Consider the following 22,750-nt stretch of genomic DNA (forward strand, 5'->3'; position numbering starts at 1 on the left):
ATATTGTCAGTAAGTATGTGCAGATCCAGTATAGCGTCTTTTTCACTCCACAAGGATCAAGATCAAATGAATACTTATGGTAAAAAAGATAGGGAAATTCTTGATTATTCAACGTCGGATCGAATCATGTCCAATGGCCATTGGAATTTTATCTATCCTTCTATTTTTCAAGATAATTCAGATTTGTTGGCGAAAAAGCGAAGAAATAGGTTCGTCATTCCATTACAATATCATCAAGAACAAGAGAAAGAACTAATATCCTGTTTTGGGATTTCGATTGAAATCCCCCTTATGGGTGTTTTACGTAGAAATACTATTTTTGCTTATTTTGACGATCCCCGATACAGAAAAGATAAAAAGGGTTCAGGAATTGTTAAATTTAGATATAGGACCCTAGAAGAAGAATATAGGACTCGAGCGGAAGACTCAGAAGAGGAATATGAGACCCTAGAAGACGAATACAGGACCCGAGAGGACGAATATGAATATGAAACCCTAGAAGAATCTAAATATGGAATCCTAGAAGACGAATACGAATATGAAACCCTAGAAGACGAATATGGGAGCCCAGAAAACGAATATGGGAACCCAGAGAACGAATATAGGACTTTAGAGAAAGACTCAGAAGAGGAATATGGGAGCCCAGAGAGCAAATATAGGACCCAAGAGGACGAATATGGAACTCTAGAGGAAGACTCAGAAGACGAATATGGCAGCCCCGGGGAAAGCGCAGAGGAAAAATATGGTACTTTAGAGGAAGACTCAGAAGAAGATTCAGAGGACGAATACGAGAGCCCAGAGGAAGATTCCATCTTAAAAAAAGAGGGTTTGATTGAGCATCGAGGAACAAAAGAATTTAGTCTAAAATACCAAAAAGAAGTAGATCGGTTTTTTTTCATTCTTCAAGAACTTCATATCTTGCCGAGATCTTCATCCCTAAAGATACTTGACAATAGTATTATTGGAGTGAATACACAACTCACAAAAAATACAAGAAGTCGACTAGGCGGACTGGTCCGAGTGAAGAGAAAAAAAAGCCATACGGAACTCAAAATATTTTCCGGAGATATTCATTTTCCTGAAGAGGCGGATAAGATATTAGGTGGCTGTTTGATACCGCCAGAAAGACAAAAAAAAGATTCTAAGGAATCAAAAAAAAGGAAAAATTGGGTCTATGTTCAACGGAAAAAAATTCTCAAGAGCAAGGAAAAGTATTTTGTTTCCGTTCGCCCTACAGTGGCATATGAAATGGACGAAGGAAGAAATTTAGCAACACTTTTCCCGCAGGATCTCTTGCAAGAAGAAAATAATCTCCAAATTCGACTTGTCAATTTTATTTCTCATGAAAATAGCAAGTTAACTCAAAGAATTTATCACACAAATAGTCAATTTGTTAGAACTTGCTTAGTAGTGAATTGGGAACAAGAAGAAAAAGAAAAGGCTGGTGCTTCCCTTGTTGAGGTAAGAGCAAATGATCTTATTCGCGATTTCCTAAGAATTGAGTTAGTCAAGTCCACTATTTCGTATACACGAAAAAGGTATGGTAGGACAAGTGCAGGACCGATTCCCCATAATAGGTTAGATCGCGCCAATATCAATTCTTTTTATTCCAAGGCGAAGATTGAATCACTTAGCCAACATCCAGAAGCTATTGGCACTTTGTTGAATCGAAATAAAGAATACCACTCTTTGATGATTTTGTCGGCATCCAACTGTTCTCGAATTGGTTTATTCAAGAATTCAAAACATCCCAATGCGATAAAAGAATGGAATCCTAGAATTCCTATTCGAGAAATTTTTGGGCCCTTAGGCGCTATTGTAGCTAGTATATCGCATTTTTCTTCATCTTACTATTTACTAACGCATAATAAAATCCTGTTAAAAAAATATTTGTTCGTTGACAATTTAAAACAAACCTTCCAAGTACTTCAAGAACTTAAATACTCTTTAATAGATGAAAATAAAAGGATTTCTAATTTCGATAGTAACATAATGTTGGATCCATTCCTTTTGAATTGTCACTTTGTCCATCATGATTCTTGGGAAGAGACATTGGCAATAATTCACCTTGGACAATTTATTTGTGAAAATGTATGTCTATTTAAATCGCACATAAAAAAATCCGGTCAAATTTTCATTGTAAATATGAATTCCTTTGTTATAAGAGCAGCTAAACCTTATTTGGCCACTACAGGAGCAACTGTTAATGGTCATTATGGAGAAATCCTTTACAAGGGAGATAGGTTAGTTACGTTTATATATGAAAAATCGAGATCTAGTGACATAACGCAAGGTCTTCCAAAAGTGGAACAAATCTTTGAAGCGCGTTCAATTGATTCATTATCCCCGAATCTCGAAAGGAGAATTGAGGATTGGAATGAGCGTATACCAAGAATTCTTGGGGTCCCTTGGGGATTCTTGATTGGAGCTGAGCTAACCATAGCCCAAAGTCGTATCTCTTTGGTTAATAAAATCCAAAAGGTTTATCGATCCCAAGGGGTACAGATCCATAATAGACATATAGAGATTATTATACGCCAAGTAACATCAAAAGTGCGGGTTTCCGAAGATGGAATGTCTAATGTTTTTTCGCCTGGGGAATTAATCGGACTATTGCGAGCGGAACGAGCAGGACGAGCTTTGGATGAATCGATCTATTATCGGGCAATCTTATTGGGAATAACAAGGGCTTCCCTGAATACCCAAAGTTTCATATCTGAAGCAAGTTTTCAAGAAACTGCTCGAGTTTTAGCAAAAGCTGCCCTACGAGGTCGCATTGATTGGTTGAAAGGCTTGAAAGAAAACGTAGTTCTGGGGGGGATTATACCTGTTGGTACCGGATTCCAAAAATTTGTGCATCGTTCCCCACAAGACAAGAACCTTTATTTCGAAATAAAAAAAAAAAATCTATTCGCGTCGGAAATGAGAGATTTTTTGTTTCTCCATACAGAATTAGTTTCTTCAGATTCTGACGTAACAAACAATTTTTATGAGACATAAGAACCCCCATAAAAATATTTTTTACTTTACTAGACTTTTGAACTTAGAACACTAACAGGTCAAATTTTAGATTTTTAAGATTTTTATTTTAATAAGTAAAACAAGTCAGTTAATTCATTAAGGTGGTTATGTTTATACCATGTATCAATGGCCAACTCTTATCTTAGTACAAGGTTCTCTCGGAACAATTATTATTTATTTCAAGCTATTTCGGATCTTTCTTAATCTTCAAAAAGAACTAAATTCCGTAATGGAATGGTAGGATTAAAAAAAAGGAAGTGTGGAAAAAATGACAAGAAGATATTGGAACATTAATTTGAAAGAGATGATAGAAGCAGGAGTTCATTTTGGTCATGGTATTAAGAAATGGAATCCTAAAATGGCCCCTTACATTTCGGCAAAGCGTAAAGGTACTCATATTATAAATCTCGCTAGAACGGCTCGTTTTTTATCAGAAGCTTGTGATTTAGTTTTTGATGCAGCAAGTCAGGGAAAAAGTTTCTTAATTGTTGGTACCAAAAAAAGAGCAACAGATTTAGTAGCATCAGCTGCAATAAGGGCTCGTTGTCATTATGTTAATAAAAAGTGGTTCAGTGGTATGTTAACGAATTGGTCGATTACGAAAACTAGACTTTCTCAATTTAGAGACTTAAGAGCAGAAGAAAAAATGGGAAAATTCCACCATCTCCCAAAAAGAGATGTGGCAATCTTGAAGAGAAAATTATCTACTTTGCAAAGGTATCTCGGCGGGATCAAATATATGACGAGATTGCCAGACATTGTGATCGTCCTTGATCAGCAAAAAGAGTATATAGCTCTTCGGGAATGTGCCATTTTGGGGATTCCTACTATTTCTTTAGTCGATACAAATTGTGACCCGGATCTCGCGAATATATCGATTCCAGCCAACGATGACACTATGACTTCAATTCGATTGATTCTTAACAAATTAGTATTTTCAATTTGTGAGGGCCGTTCTCTCTATATAAGAAATCGTTGATTAAGAATATATAGTGAATTCTTGGGCAACTGCGTAAATTTATGGAATCACTTACTTTACTATATCTTTTTTTTTGCATAGAATTTTTTTTGCATAGAAAAAAGAAGGGGAATATTGATATATATTAGAGGGTATTGATATATATTATGATCTGATGTGCTTTCTTGGTATCCTAAATATAAGATTAATACTTCAAGTTGCTGAGTTGAGAAAGAGATGGTTGAATCAAAAGAATTCCTTTTTTGAAGTTCAATTTTTATCAGAGGACAATATGAATATTATACCTTGTTCCATTAAAACACTCAAGGGGTTATACGATATATCGGGTGTAGAAGTAGGCCAACACTTCTATTGGCAAATAGGAGGTTTCCAAATTCATGCCCAAGTACTCATCACTTCTTGGGTCGTAATTACTATCTTGCTAGGTTCAGTTGTCATAGCTGTTCGGAATCCACAAACCATCCCGACCGACGGTCAGAATTTTTTTGAATATGTCCTTGAGTTTATTCGAGACTTGAGCAAAACTCAGATTGGAGAAGAATATGGTCCCTGGGTTCCCTTTATTGGAACTATGTTCCTTTTTATTTTTGTTTCGAATTGGTCGGGTGCTCTTTTACCTTGGAAAATTATAGAGTTACCCCATGGGGAATTAGCAGCGCCCACGAATGATATAAATACTACTGTTGCTTTAGCTTTACTCACGTCAGCGGCATATTTTTATGCTGGTCTTAGCAAAAAAGGATTGAGCTATTTCGAGAAATATATTAAACCAACTCCAATCCTTTTACCAATTAACATCCTAGAAGATTTCACAAAACCATTATCGCTTAGCTTTCGACTTTTCGGGAATATATTGGCGGATGAATTAGTCGTTGTTGTTCTTGTTTCTTTAGTCCCCTTAGTAATCCCTATACCGGTCATGTTTCTTGGATTATTTACAAGCGGTATTCAAGCTCTTATTTTTGCAACATTAGCCGCAGCCTATATAGGTGAATCCATGGAGGGTCATCATTGAATTGACTCTTTTTGGAAATAGTATTTTTTTTTTTTGCAGCTTAGCTCAATTCATGCATGGTTCCAGATAATCTGCTTGGTTGCAAAAAAATAGTTAGAAATGCGTATGAATATATAGCCTAGAGTTGTAGGAGAGAGAATAGAATAGACTATATTATGGAATTTTCAAAGTATATATGCATTAAGGAGGGTGGAGTCAGGCTAGATCTATACTATAATATCCTTAATGTCTATAAGTGGAGTCCTCTTTTATGCAGGTTTCCACTTTAAGCAATGATTTTAGAATCCGATTCAATAGAAAATGAGAAAATATGCAAACAAAATAGAAGAAACAAATGTATATATATAGGATATTATATTATATATTCCTAGGTTAGATTCATTATCTAATCCGATATATGGATATGGAATTCCCTTCTATGTAGTTCGGACAATTCACATTATCATTTCAATTTGATTTCAATTTGTACTTTTTAGTTACTTTACTTCTCCCCAATAGAGCTTAGAAGTAAGAATTTATTGGTTGATTGTATCCTTAACCATTTCTTTTTTTTGACACGAGGAACTACTCACCATGAATCCACTAATTGCTGCTGCTTCTGTTATTGCTGCTGGATTGGCCGTAGGGCTTGCTTCTATTGGACCTGGAGTTGGTCAAGGTACTGCTGCAGGACAAGCTGTAGAAGGTATTGCGAGACAGCCAGAAGCAGAAGGTAAAATACGAGGTACTTTATTGCTTAGTCTAGCTTTTATGGAAGCTTTAACAATTTATGGACTAGTTGTGGCACTAGCGCTTTTATTTGCGAACCCTTTTGTTTAATCTTAAAAAAAAAATTCTTTCGATTTCGATTAGATACTTTTTTCTTTTTTTAGTAAATTGGTATTTGCTTCCACAATTCCAATTATATCAATACTTTATTTAATTTACTCCTATTTATTACTCCTGGAATTATCTATTTATCGGGACAGATAATACCCCATTCTAGGAAGGGCTGAGTTGAGTATTATTAATTTAGAAGATATGCTCACCTTCTTATTTCCCGTCCTTAGTTTAGGAAAGTGGAAAGTTTTTTCCTTTTATTTTAGGAATTTTGGGAACAGAACATTTCAACAAAGGAAGTCTTTCACCGGTCAAACAAGACGTAAGACTTAATCTAAAAGAAATTACTAGATTGAATCTATTTGCATTAAAAAAACCGATCAAAAAAGGGCGAGCGAAGTAAGTGATCGAAAAACTTTGTTCTTTGTTCGTCCTATCTATAAGAGGAGAGCATATGAAAAATGTAACCCATTCTTTCGTTTTTTTAGCTCACTGGCCATCCGCTGGCAGTTTCGGGCTTAATACCGATATTTTAGCAACAAATCTAATAAATCTAACTGTAGTGGTTGGTGTTTTGATTTTTTTTGGAAAGGGTAGTGTGTGCGAGTTGTCTATTTCAAGAATAGATTGGATCTATCCGGCTGCACTTTATAATATTTTTTAGTATTTTTCGGATAAATAAGAAAAGGGTGCACGATCTCGACGAATTACTTCTGAATAAATTCAGAAATCATATGGAAGAACCATAGCATTTCGCGACTCATTGGTAAATCAACTTTGATTCTCTATAAACCAAGAATGTGAGACCATTAACACGGTTAAAGCTAAACTGCTTGAAGTCCAGGCAAAAAGAGGTACTCTTTCTACAACTATATTAGTATTAGTACCAATTTAAACGGGAAATAGCTAATGTAAAATTTATCTGATATAGAACACTCATATCGATAAAATGGTTTGAACTATTTACTAGAAAAAAAAGGGGGCACCCTGCCCTTTTTTAACCAATGCCGAATCGACGACCTATGTATAAAAAAGAGAAATTTTTTGGATTTGAAGAAAAAAAAAATAAAAAAGAATTCTATTAATTTTCATTTTCCATTTATTTAGTTAGTTTTTCTTAATGAAATTGAAATTATTAACTAGAGGGCAAATAAAAATAAAGAAACAACTTTGCTGACCATGATATATTTTTATCTAGGCGGAAGAGTCCTCTTAATATTTATCTAGTCTTATATAGGTTTCGGTATATTGAAATATAAACATAAAAAAGAAGATAGAGGATAGGCTCATTACTTAAAAAAAAGATATGGAAATAGCTATAGAAAAAAAAAAAGGAGCGTGAGAGCCAAATGAATCGAAAGATTCATGTTTGGTTCGGGAAGAGATCATAAAAGTTGTAAACTTACAAAATAATCTACTTTCATTAAAAGATTTATTAGATAATCGAAAACAGAGGATCTTGAGTACTATTCGAAATTCAGAAGAATTGCGTAGAGGGACCATTGAGCAACTCGAAAAAGCTCGGATTCGATTACAGAAAGTCGAACTAGAAGCGGATGAGTATCGAATGAATGGATACTCTGAGATAGAACGAGAAAAAGCAAATTTGATTAATGCTACTTCTATTAGTTTGGAACAATTGGAAAAGTCTAAAAACGAAACCCTTTATTTTGAAAAACAAAGGGCAATGAATCAGGTCCGACAGCGGGTTTTCCAACAGGCCGTACAAGGAGCTCTAGGAACTCTGAATAGTTGTTTGAATACCGAGTTACATTTCCGTACGATTCGTGCTAATATTGGCATTCTCGGGTCCCTGGAATGGAAGAAATAATTAAATTAATTAGGCCTTGAACTTCTACTTTCGTTTAGAATTTAGGCATTATTTTTCCCCTTGCTTCCGAAAAAAGAGTCAAGAAACACTAATGGCAACCCTTCGAGTCGACGAAATTCATAAAATTCTCCGCGAACGTATTGAACAATATAATAGGAAAGTAGGGATTGAGAATATAGGTCGCGTAGTTCAAGTGGGGGATGGGATTGCTCGTATTATAGGTCTTGGTGAAATAATGTCAGGTGAATTAGTCGAATTTGCAGAAGGTACTAGGGGTATTGCTCTGAATTTGGAATCCAAAAATGTTGGGATTGTATTAATGGGCGATGGGTTGATGATACAAGAGGGAAGTTTTGTAAAAGCAACAGGAAGAATTGCTCAGATACCCGTGAGTGAGGCTTACTTGGGTCGTGTTGTAAATGCTCTGGCTAAACCTATTGATGGGAAAGGCGAAATTATAGCTTCCGAATCTCGCTTAATTGAATCTCCTGCTCCAAGTATAATTTCCAGGCGTTCCGTATACGAACCTCTTCAAACAGGGCTTATTGCTATCGATTCGATGATCCCTATAGGGCGCGGTCAGCGAGAGTTAATTATTGGGGACAGACAGACTGGCAAAACAGCAGTAGCCACAGATACAATTCTCAATCAAAAAGGGCAAGGTGTAATATGTGTTTATGTAGCTATCGGTCAAAGAGCATCCTCCGTAGCTCAAGTAGTAACTACTTTCCATGAGGAGGGGGCCATGGAATACACTATTGTAGTAGCTGAAATGGCGGATTCACCTGCTACATTACAATACCTCGCTCCTTATACGGGAGCAGCCCTGGCTGAGTATTTTATGTACCGCGAACGGCATACTTTAATAATTTATGATGATCTCTCCAAACAGGCACAAGCTTATCGCCAAATGTCCCTTCTATTAAGAAGACCTCCCGGACGTGAGGCTTATCCAGGGGATGTTTTTTATTTGCATTCACGCCTTTTAGAAAGAGCCGCTAAATTAAATTCTCTTTTAGGCGAAGGAAGTATGACCGCTTTACCAATAGTTGAGACTCAATCTGGAGACGTTTCCGCCTATATTCCTACTAATGTAATCTCCATTACAGATGGACAAATATTCTTATCTGCGGATCTATTCAATGCCGGAATTCGACCCGCTATTAATGTGGGTATTTCTGTTTCCAGAGTAGGATCCGCGGCTCAAATTAAAGCCATGAAACAAGTAGCTGGCAAATCAAAATTGGAACTAGCGCAATTCGCAGAGTTACAAGCCTTTGCACAATTCGCCTCTGCTCTCGATAAAACAAGTCAGAATCAATTGGCAAGGGGTCGACGATTAAGGGAATTGCTTAAACAATCCCAGGCAAATCCTCTCCCAGTGGAAGAGCAGATAGCTACTATTTATACCGGAACAAGAGGATATCTTGATTCGTTAGAAATTGAACAGGTAAATAAATTTCTGGATGAGTTACGTAAACATCTAAAAGATACTAAACCTCAATTCCAAGAAATTATATCTTCTAGCAAGACATTCACCGAGCAAGCGGAAATCCTTTTGAAGGAAGCTATTCAGGAACAGCTGGAACGGTTTTCTCTTCAGTAACAAATAAATTTTGCATGTCTACTCTTGTTAGTAGAATAGGAATCGTTGAGAAAGCTTTTTCATTTGAATCATGCAAAAAAGTTTTCTTTGTTTTTAGTTTAGTATAGTTATTTAAAGAATAGATAGAAATAAGATTGCGTCCAATAGGATTTGAACCTATACCAAAGGTTTAGAAGACCTCTGTCCTATCCATTAGACAATGGACGCTTTTCTTTCATATTTTATTCTTTCTTTTATTTTTTTGCTTCTTCCGAGAAAAAACTGTTAGACCAAAACTCTTTTAGGAAATCAAAAAATCCAGATACAAATGCATGATGTATATATTATATCATGCATATATCATAAAGAAGGAGTATGGAGGCGGTAGTGGGAATCGAACCCGCAACCCCAAGGTTATGAGCCTTATGAGCTACCAAACTGCTCTATACTCTTAAACTAAAGAGGGGTAACTAGTGGATAAAAGAGGGTTGGATACGCCCCTCTACCAATATCTATACAAATAGAATAGTCCATTTATACAGAATGGTAAAGAGGGCTCCTCTATGATTATCAATTCCAGAAATCCATACAAATACGAAAGGGTATTTTATCCTTACCAACTGGATCTTGTTGCACCCGGTAACAAACATTCATAAACCATTTCTCGAAGTACGTGTCCGGATAGCCCAAAATGTCGATAGTTAGCTCTAGGTCTTCCGGTCAAAAAACAACGTCGATGAAGGCGTGTAGGTGCACTATTACGCGGTAGGGATTGCAATTTTTCTCGCATTTTCGTTTTTTCACTCAAACTCAAGGGAGAAACTTTGCTTCTTATCTTTTTTTTTAAAGATTGACGAATCAAATGATATTTCTGTTCTAATTTCTGCCGCTTCTTCTCCCTCTGAATCAAACTTTTTTTTGCCATAATGTGTCGTTGCTATTATTACCAAGTATACGGTTCTAATCCTAGATGGAAAAATAAATAGAAAAAGAAATCTAAAAAGGCAGATCCTCCCTCTCTATCAAGAGTAATGAACTAGGTGCTGATACAGTACAAAAAAACAAACTAAATTAACCAAACTTGCCTGATGTTGAGGCAATCAAGAAAGCTGCATAAGTGAATATATAACCCACGGAAAAGTGAGCTAATCCAACCAATCTTGCTTGCACAATGGAAAGAGCCACGGGCTTATCTCTCCAGCGAATTAAATTAGCTAAAGGTGTGCGTTCATGAGCCCATGCTAAAGTCTCAATTAATTCCTGCCAATACCCCCGCCAGGAAATTAAGAACATAAATCCAGTAGCCCAAACAAGATGTCCAAATAAGAACATCCACGCCCATACCGATAAACTATTCATCCCAAAAGGATTATATCCATTGATAAGTTGTGAAGAGTTTAACCATAGGTAATCTCTTAACCATCCCATCAAATAAGTGGAGGATTCATTAAATTGTGAAACGTTGCCCTGCCATAATGTGATATGTTTCCAATGCCAATAAAAAGTAACCCACCCAATGGTATTTAACATCCAGAAAACTGCCAAATAAAATGCGTCCCAAGCAGAAATATCACAAGTACCGCCGCGCCCTGGGCCGTCACAAGGAAAACTATATCCAAAATCCTTTTTATCTGGCATTAATTTGGAACCGCGTGCATCTAAAGCGCCCTTTACTAAAATCAATGTAGTTGTATGCAAACCTAGAGCAATAGCATGATGAACCAAGAAATCCCCAGGTCCTATTGTTAAGAAAAGCGAATTACTATTCTCATTAACAGCATTCAACCATCCGGGCAACCATAGGCTTCGACCCGCATTGAAAGCGGGGCCATTCGTTGAAGATAAGAGTATATCGAACCCATATGTCGTCTTGCCATGAGCAGATTGTATCCATTGGGCAAATATAGGTTCGATCAAGATTTGCTTTTCTGGAGTACCAAAAGCAAGCATGACGTCGTTATGAACATAAAGGCCCAAGGTATGGAATCCTAGAAAGAGGCTAGCCCAACTTAAATGAGATATGATAGCTTCTTTATGGTCTAACATTCTTGCCAATACATTATCCTCATTCTGTTCCGGATTGTAATCCCTAATGAAAAAAATAGCTCCATGAGCAAAAGCCCCTGTCATGATGAACCCTGCAATATATTGGTGATGAGTATATAAAGCAGCTTGAGTAGTAAAGTCTTGTGCTATGAATGCATAAGGAGGTAAAGAGTACATATGTTGAGCTACTAAGGAAGTAATAACCCCTAAAGAAGCTAGAGCAAGACCTAACTGAAAATGAATCGAATTGTTGATTGTGTCATAAAGGCCCTTATGCCCACGCCCTAATCGACCCCCCGGAGGAGTATGCGCTTCTAAAAGATCTTTAATACTGTGCCCAATTCCGAAGTTAGTTCGATACATGTGACCGGCAATGAGAAAAATAAATGCAATAGCTAAATGATGGTGAGCCATATCGGTCAGCCACAAACTTTGTGTTTGTGGATGGAATCCCCCAAGAAGAGTTAGAATGGCAGTTCCCGCTCCTTGAGCGGTACCAAATAAATGATTACTCGAATCAGGGTTTTGGGCATAAAGATTCCATTGACCCGTCAAAAGGGGTCCCAACCCCTGGGGATAGGGTAATACATCTAAGAAATTATTCCATCGAACGTACTCCCCCCTGGATGCGGGAATAGCAACATGAACTAAATGTCCTGTCCAAGCCAAAGAACTTACCCCGAAAAGTCCTGACAAATGATGATTGAGACGAGATTCCGCGTTTTTGAACCACGAAAGGCTTGGTTTCCATTTGGGTTGTAGATGTAACCAACCCGCTATTAAGGACAGCGTAGAAAGAAATAATAGAAAAAGAGCTCCAGTATAAAGATCCTCATTGGTGCGTAATCCTATTGTATACCACCACTGATAAACTCCAGAATAAGCAATATTCACTGGACCAGCAGCACCTCCTCGAGTAAAGGCTTCCACAGCGGGTTGACCAAAATGAGGATCCCAAATCGCATGAGCAATAGGTCTTACGTGTAAAGGATCCTGTATCCATGATTCAAAATTTCCTTGCCAAGCTACATGAAACAGATTTCCGGACGTCCATAGAAAGATTATTGCTAATTGCCCAAAGTGAGAAGCAAAAATGTTCTGATAAAGACGTTCTTCAGTAATATCATCATGACTTTCGAAATCATGTGCGGTAGCAATACCAAACCAAATACGACGAGTAGTGGGGTCCTGAGCTAAGCCTTGGCTAAACCTGGGAAATCTTAATTCCATAATGCCTTTCAAATCCTCCTAGCCACTATCCTACTGCAATAATTCTCGCTAAGAAGAATGCCCATGTCGTGGCAATTCCACCCAGAAGGTAATGGGTTACTCCTACAGCGCGTCCTTGTATAATGCTCAAGGCTCTAGGCTGAGTAGCAGGAGCAACTTTTAATTTGTTATGAGCCCAAACGATAGATTCAATGAGTTCTTGCCAATAACCACGGCCGCTGAATAAAAACATTAAACTGAAGGCCCAGACAAAATGAGCACCTAAGAAAAAAAGACCATATGCAGATAATGAAGAACCATAAGACTGAATGACTTGCGATGCCTGTGCCCACAAGAAATCTCGAAGCCACCCATTAATCGTAATGGAACTCTGTGCAAAGTTTCCCCCTGTAATATGAGTTACCACCCCTTGATCACTTATAGTACCCCAAACATCCGACTGCATTTTCCAACTGAAATGGAAAATGACTACCGAAATTGCATTGTACATCCAGAATAAACCTAAGAAAACATGATCCCAGGCGGATACTTGACATGTTCCCCCTCGGCCAGGCCCATCGCAAGGAAAGCGAAAACCTAGATTTGCTTTATCGGGTATCAAACGGGAACTCCGAGCAAATAAAACACCTTTCAAAAGTATTAATACAGTCACATGTATGGTAAATGCATGAATGTGATGGACTAAAAAATCTGCGGTTCCTAATGGAATAGGTAACAAAGCCACTTTGCCACCTACTGCTACTAACTCGCCGCCTCCCCACGTTAAGCTAGTACTTGTTGTTGCACCAGGAGCTGTTACGCCAGGCGCAGTAGCATGGATATTTTGTACCCATTGAGCAAAGATAGGTTGTAATTGTATGGCAGTATCCGAAAACATATCTTGTGGACGGCCTAAAGCACTCATGGTATCATTATGAATGTACAAGCCAAAACTGTGAAAACCTAGAAATATACATACCCAGTTAAGGTGGGATATGATTGCATCGCGGTGTCTAAGGACGCGATCTAATAGATCGTTGTATCGAGTAGTTGGATCATAGTCTCTTACCATAAAAATTGCTGCATGTGCAGCAGCACCGACTATTAGAAATCCGCCAATCCACATGTGGTGTGTGAACAAGGAAAGTTGTGTACCATAGTCAGTAGCTAGGTATGGATAGGGAGGCATAGAATACATATGATGAGCTACAACAATGGTTGTAGAGCCTAGCATAGCTAGGTTAAGAGATAATTGAGCATGCCATGACGTTGTTAAGATTTCATAAAGACCCTTATGGCCTTGTCCTGTAAATGGGCCCTTGTGAGCCTCCAAAATATCTTTAAGTCCATGGCCAATACCCCAATTGGTCCTATACATATGACCTGCGATTAGGAAAAGAATAGCAATAGCTAAATGATGGTGCGCAATATCGGTCAGCCAGAGACCACCGGTTACTGGATCTAGTCCTCCGCGAAAAGTCAGAAATTCTGCGTATTTGGACCAATTTAAAGTGAAAAAAGGGGTTGCTCCTTCGGCAAAACTAGGATAAAGTTGAGCCAAAAGGTCCCGATTCAAGATAAATTCATGAGGAAGTGGTATCTCTTTAGGATCCACCCCAGCGTCAAGAAATTGGTTAATTGGTAAAGATACATGAATTTGGTGCCCCGCCCAAGAAAGAGACCCAAGTCCTAATAATCCCGCTAAGTGGTGATTCAACATGGATTCTACATCTTGGAACCAGGCCAATTTGGGAGCGGCTTTGTGATAATGGAACCAACCAGCAAAAAGCATTAACGCTGCAAAAATCAATGCACCAATTGCAGTACAATAGAGTTGTAATTCACTAGTTATTCCAGATGCTCGCCAAAGCTGAAAAAAACCAGAGGTTATTTGGATTCCTCGGAAACCCCCGCCTACATCACCATTCAATATTTCTTGCCCTACTATAGGCCAAACTACCTGAGCACTGGGTCCAATGTGAGTAGGATCACTTAGCCATGCTTCATAATTGGAAAAACGGGCGCCATGAAAGTACATGCCACTCAACCAAAGAAAGATAATGGAAAGTTGCCCGAAATGAGCACTAAAGACTTTTCGAGAAATCTCCTCCAAATCACCAGTATGACTATCGAAATCGTGAGCATCAGCATGTAGGTTCCAGATCCAAGTGGTAGTATCAGGGCCCTTAGCTAGTGTTCTTGAGAAATGGCCGGGTCTGGCCCATTCCTCAAAAGATGTTTTTACAGGATCCCTATCCACAACAATTTTTACTTCTGGTTCCGGCGAACGAATAATCATTAAGTCCTCCTCTTTCCGGACAAGACATACAAAGAGACCCGCCAACTGTCTTTTTAGTGAATCTTTGAAAGATATATATTTTGAAAGATAGATTTTGAAAGATAGATTTTGAAAGATAGATATTGTGATTAGTTCTTTTCTTTACTATCTACCATCCTTCTATTTTTTTTTTAGTTATTCACTGGAGCAATTATATATTGAAGTCAATCCGAGGCAAGTGTTCGGGTCTATTATGACATAAAGATTAGGTGCCTAACGGACATTGTTTATCTTGAAAAACAAATATTTCTCGACGTAAGAAAAAAATCTTTTTTATTTTTAATTTAAGAAACTAGTGTATTTTTTTTGAGGGCATAAGCTCCTATCTATATCTACTTTCCTTGAGCATAATATAGGGTTTTTTATTTGATTCTAAATTCCAAGATAACTCATTAGAATTATTAATAAGATGGTCCTAATATATTAGCAATATTTAGATTGCCCCCTCTTTTTATTCACTTTATTACTTCTATTCTAGACCCTATCCCTATGGTTTATTCTTATGAAATATCATATAAAATAGAAGGTATAAGAAATGGATATAATGAAATTCTTGATTCGATCTTACGACCTAATTTATTTGATTAATGGATCAACAACCAAACCACCCATTTTATGAAAAAGAAGGAGCATGGTCTTATTCAAATTCAAAGCGCTTCGTAATCTTCAACCAGTTCTGTGCTTCAATATAATTTCCCGGAGTAAGCGCTATAGCTTGTTTCCAATATTCAGCAGCTTGATCAAACCAAGCTTCCGCAATTTCCGAATCACCCTGTAGAATGGCCTGTTCTCCTCGGTCGGAATAGGAAGTTCCTTCCCTTAGAACCGTACTTGAGAGTTTCCTACCTCATACGGCTCAGAAATTGCTATCTGAATTTCCCCTATCTTAACTGAATTCGATTTATCAAAAATCGATCCAATTTGTTCTTGGGTTAAGCAGAAGAAATTAATTACCTAAGTTTCAAACCCTAATTTTTATCAATAATCAGTTTGATCTTTTTTCCCACCTTCAGAAGAATGAAGCATAGATAGATATAGAGCCTTCGTTCAAATTTTCTGAGAGGTAACTATCCCGGTTTCATATATGAAATCTCTATAGAATCCTTGAAAAAGACTTTTTTCCATAAGAAAGAAAAAAGAACTTACTATCTTTGGGATCTGATACTACACCGCTGCTTAATCCCTTAGTGGATCGGCTCTATTACATAAGCGGATTCCTAAATTTTGCCCCATATCATGGGATAAGTAAGCAGTTTTTTTTAGTTGTATCGACCCAGTCGCTCACTAATTGATCTTTACGGTGCTTTCTCTATCAATTTGAGAAACTTTATCCATAGAGTAGTAGTATAGGCCATACTTTCTTCGTTTTTTGATTCTCGTGAAGTGTCCTTCCTTCCTACAGCTGATAGGGAAAAATCGTTGTTTTTACGATCCCTATGTAGAAAGCCCTTTTTTTCTAGTATTTACTAGAAAATTTGATCCTCTCTTTTTTTTTTTTCTTTCTATAGTGGAGATAGTCGCACGTAATGACAGATCACGGCCATATTATTAAAAGCTTGCGGTAAGAAGGGGTTTCGTTCTAGTGCCCGGAAATAATATTCCAAAGCCTTTGTATGCTCTCCATTGCTTGTGTGTATAAGGCCTATGTTATAGAGTATATAACTTCGATCATAGGGATCGATTTCTAGTCGCGTAGCTTCATAATAATTTTGCAAAGCTTCCGCATAATTTCCTTCGGATTGAGCCAACATCCGTTACGGTCGTTCATTCTATTCAAAAAATCTCCGTTCCAAAACCGTACATGAGGTTTTCATCTCATACGGCTCCTCCCTTCTGTACATAATAGTACTAAGCGAAATAATCTATAGAATCAAAATAGAATTAGTCCCGTCTCATTATGAACCGAAAGGGGCTGGTATTTTTCCAAGAAATCTCTAGCCAACCTTCCCACAAGAGGTTTTTCTTAACACCAATGAATTCTATTAATGCTAGAGGAAAACGATAGCTCCAATAATTTCTTTGTTCTCAACGCCTCCTATTTAGAGGAATTAGCTACTTCAACGATCTTTGATGGTTATAGGGGTATCCAAAGTACAAACCTGATGGTTGTTTGTTATCCCAACCATTCTTCCCAGCCCTGATACCGATCAGGAAAGGGGTAATTTCTAACAAAGTTTTTCTCTTGTTGATTCCTATTTCTAGGTGTAGTGCTTTTCTCCCCTATGCTGCCTACGGATACTAATAGAGTAGGATTGGCCTGTAATCCATACCATACCATATCCTGTAGGTGTAACCTTTCGCTCAATACTCAAATCTACAATTGAAGTATCTGAAGCCGCATCAATCGAGGATACACGACGGAAGGAATTGTTAGTTCGCCTCACCTTCCCGAAGCGTGGGTTTGTTTGCTTTACAAATTTGGTTCTCTCTATGCCAACCCCCCTCTCTTTTTCGTAAGACTGAGGTATAGGTAGGGCTAAAAAAAAGCAAAAAAAAGAGTCAAATCGCACCATCTCTATAATAAGTAAATGCCTTTTTTTCTCCTGAGGTTGTCGGAATTATTCGCAATAAAATATTGGCTACAATTGAGGAGGTCTTATCAATGAAATTTCCATTTCCACGGGATCTAGGCATAATTCCCAACCCATTCTATATAGAATTGTTTTCATTCCTTCACAAAATAACATAAAAACAAACACATTCGATTCTTATAATTATAAATAGATTGATCCATATGCTCTACTCTAAATCCATATGCTTTAAATGGATAAGAGAGATATGGATTTTCCGCTCAGCTCAAATTGTATCCTTTTCCTTCTGCTTGGACACGAAGAGATATGAAATATTTGACTAAGACTGGATTTCATTCCACTTTCCTATTTCTGAACAACAACTTATGTTATCAACTATTTCGTGTTTTCAAAGTTATTAATTGTCTCATACCCTATTTTTGATTTCGATAGTATGGTGTAGCGTATCTTATGCAAACGGAATTCTAAGGTTTCTTTATTTTATTATGCAATAAGAAGAATTCTTCCATTTTCTTTTTCTTTAGTTGCGGGAAAACCCAAATTAAAACTTTTATTTTATAGCGAGCGCAATTTCTAGTAAAAAATCCTGTATCCTTCCACTTAGATCAAAAGGAATTTTTCCAATAGAACTATGGAACCCCCGAGTGGTTGCGGTTGTACCTGTACTGCAGGAATAAGAAAACTCGCTATTCACTCAGTTTATTTTCCATAATAAGTTATGTAGGAGAGATGGCCGAGCGGTTCAAGGCGTAGCATTGGAACTGCTATGTAGACTTTTGTTTACCGAGGGTTCGAATCCCTCTCTTTCCGTTTTTCTTAATTCATCAACGTTAAGGATCACAATGTATCAAATCAAATAACAATTTTTTCCAGCAATAATATAATATCTTATATTATCTTATTTTGATTTAATAGAAATTAGAAATTCTCTATAGCAAATTACTGTGGTATGTAAAATACACATAGAGGAAAAAAGAAAAAAGGATCCTAATCCTAGGGTTAATCAATTTTAGCTAGTTGATGGGAAAATACAAATTAATGGTAATGGTCTTAGGGCGATTTAGTTCGGGGAAAGGGGAAGGGGAAGAAAATTCTATGAACCTTTCCTTTTTTCGTTAAGTTCAAGTCTGACGAGAGTAATATTCTACAACTAACAACTCATTTATTTTGAGACCGACCCACTTCCTATCTAGGATTTTATTTACTAGTCCTTTATATTCCAACGTGTCAATCGCCAAATGCTTTGGCAATTTCCCCGGGTCCGATGAAGCAATATAATTTTGAACCAGACCTTTTGATCTTTGGTTATCTTTCGTAGTAATAATATCTCGGGGTTTGCAACGAAAACTTGGTATATTGACTATACGACCATTAACTAAAATATGTCTATGGTTGACTAATTGGCGGGCCCCAGGAATGGTTGAAGCCATACCCAATCGAAAAAGGATATTATCCAAACGCATTTCAAGTAATTGTAGTAAAACCTGGCCTGTTGACCTTTTTGCTTTTCCAGCGATATGTACATATCTAAGTAATTGTCGTTCTGTCAGACCATAATGAAAACGCAATTTCTGTTTTTCTTGAAGACGAATACGATATTGCTCCTTTTTCCCAGAATTGAATTTTTTTTTAAGATTACTTCCGGATTTAGGTGTTTTTCTAGTGAGTCCTGGTAAAGCTCCCAGACGGCGTATTTTTTTTAAACGAGGTCCTCGATAACGGGACATGAAGACTCCTTTTTTTATTTTATTGAAATTTCATTTTACACAATTAATTTCATTGTATTTACATTACAGAATACATCGAAATTAAAACTGAATTAAACTACAGGATAAACAGAGTAAAATCAACTAAAGTACCCCAAAAAATGGAATTTCATCAAAATCTTTTTTTTTTGTATATATATTATTTATTTTATTGTTTTGTATCTAGCAAAATTGTAAGGTAAAAAACATAAAAGATCCTGGATTCTCCATTTAATTCGGAAAAAAAGAGATTCTTGTTCGTAGAACATCGATAGAGAAAAAAAAGCCGACTATCGGATTTGAACCGATGACCCTCGCATTACAAATGCGATGCTCTAACCTCTGAGCTAAGTGGGCTTACATAACGGAAATAGTGTAACAAATAGAAATAGGTATAGTATAGGAAATCCGTAAAATCTCAGATATTAGTTATTAATCTTAGCTATTAACTAGTTCTAAATTTGAAGTTATACTTATAAAAATAAAAAAATACTAAAACTTCTTAAAGATAAAGTTAGCTTGATATGCTTAACTATAGGATATTAAAAAATAAAATTATAGAATTTATTGGTATTTTCATTCGATCATTATAGACTTTATTATTTGTTAATAATTTGAGGATTAATATTTCACTAAGGGGAACATAGAGTCAGAGTAAATAAAATTGCTAATTCTGATTAGAAAAAAAGAATAAATATCAAGCGTTATAGTATAATTTTGAATACTATAAAAAAGTAAGACGGGAGGTGGGGGAGATAAAAACTTTTGGATATATTGATTCGGATTGAATTGCAAATACATCAAGGATAGAATCAATTCAATTCTGAATTGCAATAAGCAAGCGAGGTCTCTCAAATAGAGTCGAACTGAACTGCTAGACTACGTTGAGTGATGAACTCAATGATTCAAAAAAAAAACTAAGAGATGGATGAAATTACACAAGGAATCCTGGTCTCAAAGAAGAGGGAAATGGGGATATGGCGAAATCGGTAGACGCTACGGACTTGATTGTATTGAGCCTTGGTATGGAAACCTGCTAAGTGGTAACTTCCAAATTCAGAGAAACCCTGGAATTAAAAAAGGGCAATCCTGAGCCAAATCCGTGTTTTGAGAAAACAAGGGGTTCTCGAACTAGAATACAAAGGAAAAGGATAGGTGCAGAGACTCAATGGAAGCTGTTCTAACGAATCGAGTTAATTACGTTGTGTTGTTAGTGGAATTCCTTCTAGTTCTAAATTAGAGAAAGAGGGGTTTTATACCTTATACATTTAATAAACACGTATAGATACTGACATAGCAAACGATTAATCACAGAACTCATATTATATTCTAATTATAATATAGGTTCTTTATCTTTTTTAAAAATGAAATTAGAAATGATAATGATTATGAAATAAAAAACTCATATCATAATTTTTTTTTTTCATTATTGTGAATCCACTCCAATCGAATATTGAATAATCAAATTCTTCAATTAAAATTCAAAGTTTTCGAGATCTTTAAAAAAGTGGATTAATCGGACGAGGACAAAGAGAGAGTCCCATTCTACATGTCAATACTGACAACAATGAAATTTCTAGTAAAAGGAAAATCCGTCGACTTTATAAGTTGTGAGGGTTCAAGTCCCTCTATCCCCAAATCCTCTTTTATTCCCTAACTATACTATATTATTATTATTTATCCTCTTTTTTTTTTTCTTTTTATCAATGCACTTTTTTTTCTTTTTATCAATGCAATGGGTTTAAGATTCATTAGCTTTCTCATTCTACTCTTTCACAAAGGAATGCGAAGAGAACTCAATGGATCTTATCCTATTCATTGAATAGATTTCTTTTTTATTAGAGTATCGGCAAGAAATCTTGGTTATTCACTCTATTTTTAAGTTTTATTTAAGTAAACCATGCACAATGCATAGGACTACCCCCCCCATTTTCAAATTTAAAATTTGAAATACTTTAATTAATTTTTAGTCCTTTTAATTGACATAGATACAAATACTCTACTAGGATGATGCACAAGAAAAGGTCAGGATAGCTCAGTTGGTAGAGCAGAGGACTGAAAATCCTCGTGTCACCAGTTCAAATCTGGTTCCTGGCAGAGAAAAAAAAAAAAAAGATCCACCGAATAGGTATTGATCCAAATACCTCGAGATGGATTGTGATACATATTCATTAATAATATTTATTCATCTAAGTGGATAAATCTATAATATAAATATAGAGGCACTTCTTTTTCTTTTTAAAGAAGTTTTAAAATATATCTTTTCTTTATGATAAAGAAGGGGGTGAGATTCCCCTTTATTTTTTTGCGTTTCTTAATTTTGTATTCCGCTATTCCGACGAATATTTTTTTAGTCTTGCTTATCTTTATCTTATCTTATTTTCCTAGTTGTGCTAAGTAATGTGCGCGGTACAAAGTTCCTGGTAGAGAACTTCTTTGAGTCATCCTATTTTTCTGTTCATATGAAGGAAATTAATATGCGATTTTCAAAATAGGGGAATCCAAATGAAACCCTTTTTTTGCTCAGTCTATCTGGAATGCTTTTGTATAATTAGGAATTAATTATAAATAGGTATTCCGTTTCATCTAGGAAAAGAACCTAAAAATATTCCTTGACTTGAATAAAATCTGGAGTTGTGTTGTATAAGTGAGCATGAATTTCTTATCATTCAATGAGCATCTTGTATTTCATAAAAATTGGGGGTTATATAATCCTTACGTAAGGGCCAGCCTATCCAACTTTCAGGCATTAGGATACGTTTAAGGCGCGGATGATTATCATAAGAGATTCCCACCATATCATAAGATTCGCGTTCTTGAAAATCGGCACTTCTCCAAATCCAGAAGACAGACGGAATTCTAGGATTATCCTTTTGGGCAAAGACTTTTATGCAGACTTCTTCTGGATTATCTATACCATATTGTATTCTCGTAAGATGATACACGCTAGCTAAAGATCCACCGGGTGCTACATCATAAGCACATTGGGAGCGTAAATAATTGTAACCATATACATATAAAATGACAGCAATGGAATCCCAATCCCCTGCTTTTATTTGTAAAGTCTCTATTCCTCGGTGATCAAAGCCCAAAGATCTATGAACCACCTCATGTTTGACTAGCCAATTAGATAACCAACCCTGCTGCATTGTCTTCATCTCTCCCTCTTTGTATAAATATTTCACATTTCGGATGCAAGTTTGAAAGATTGCCCTGCTTTTTATTTTTCTACACAAAAGAGCCCCTCTCCTAATTCACTAATTTGTAGGAAGGTACTGAACTTTTGGATTTGAAAAAAGTTTCAGAAGATATATCTAATGTAGATGGTGATTGATAGAGCAATTCTTGCTCATAAGTTCCTGTATGAGTACTGCGCCTAACATAAAGCTTGTGACTGGTAGTAAAACATCTATTTTTATTTTGAGATAGAGTTTGATCCTCAACTATTTCTCGCGATATCTTCTTACGAAGTTTTGTTAGGGCATCTATAACTGCCTCCGGTTTAGGTGGGCAGCCCGGCAAGTAGACATCCACAGGAATTAACTTATCAACTCCCCGAACAGTACTATAGGAATCCGTACTGAACATTCCCCCTGTAATAGTACAGGCTCCCATAGCAATGACGTATTTT

General features: G+C 36.5%; 3 non-coding genes across 3 annotated transcripts; 1 reads left to right on the forward strand and 2 right to left on the reverse strand.

The window, feature by feature from the left end:
- Window positions 1–9,406: 9,406 nt before the first annotated feature.
- On the reverse strand, window positions 9,407–9,478 carry TRNAR-UCU (transfer RNA arginine (anticodon UCU)). The gene has a single exon. It is a non-coding gene; the product is annotated as a tRNA-Arg (tRNA).
- Window positions 9,479–18,097: 8,619 nt separating this feature from the next.
- On the forward strand, window positions 18,098–18,184 carry TRNAS-GGA (transfer RNA serine (anticodon GGA)). Its single transcript has one exon. It is a non-coding gene; the product is annotated as a tRNA-Ser (tRNA).
- A 1,219-nt stretch (window positions 18,185–19,403) lies between these two features.
- Window positions 19,404–19,476, reverse strand: TRNAT-UGU (transfer RNA threonine (anticodon UGU)). Its single transcript has one exon. It is a non-coding gene; the product is annotated as a tRNA-Thr (tRNA).
- Between the last annotated feature and the right edge of the window lie 3,274 nt (window positions 19,477–22,750).

This window comes from Triticum urartu, unplaced genomic scaffold, assembly GCF_056163025.1.
Source record: "Triticum urartu cultivar PI428250 unplaced genomic scaffold, HENAU_Tu73 scaffold2, whole genome shotgun sequence".
Lineage (NCBI taxonomy): Eukaryota > Viridiplantae > Streptophyta > Magnoliopsida > Poales > Poaceae > Triticum > Triticum urartu.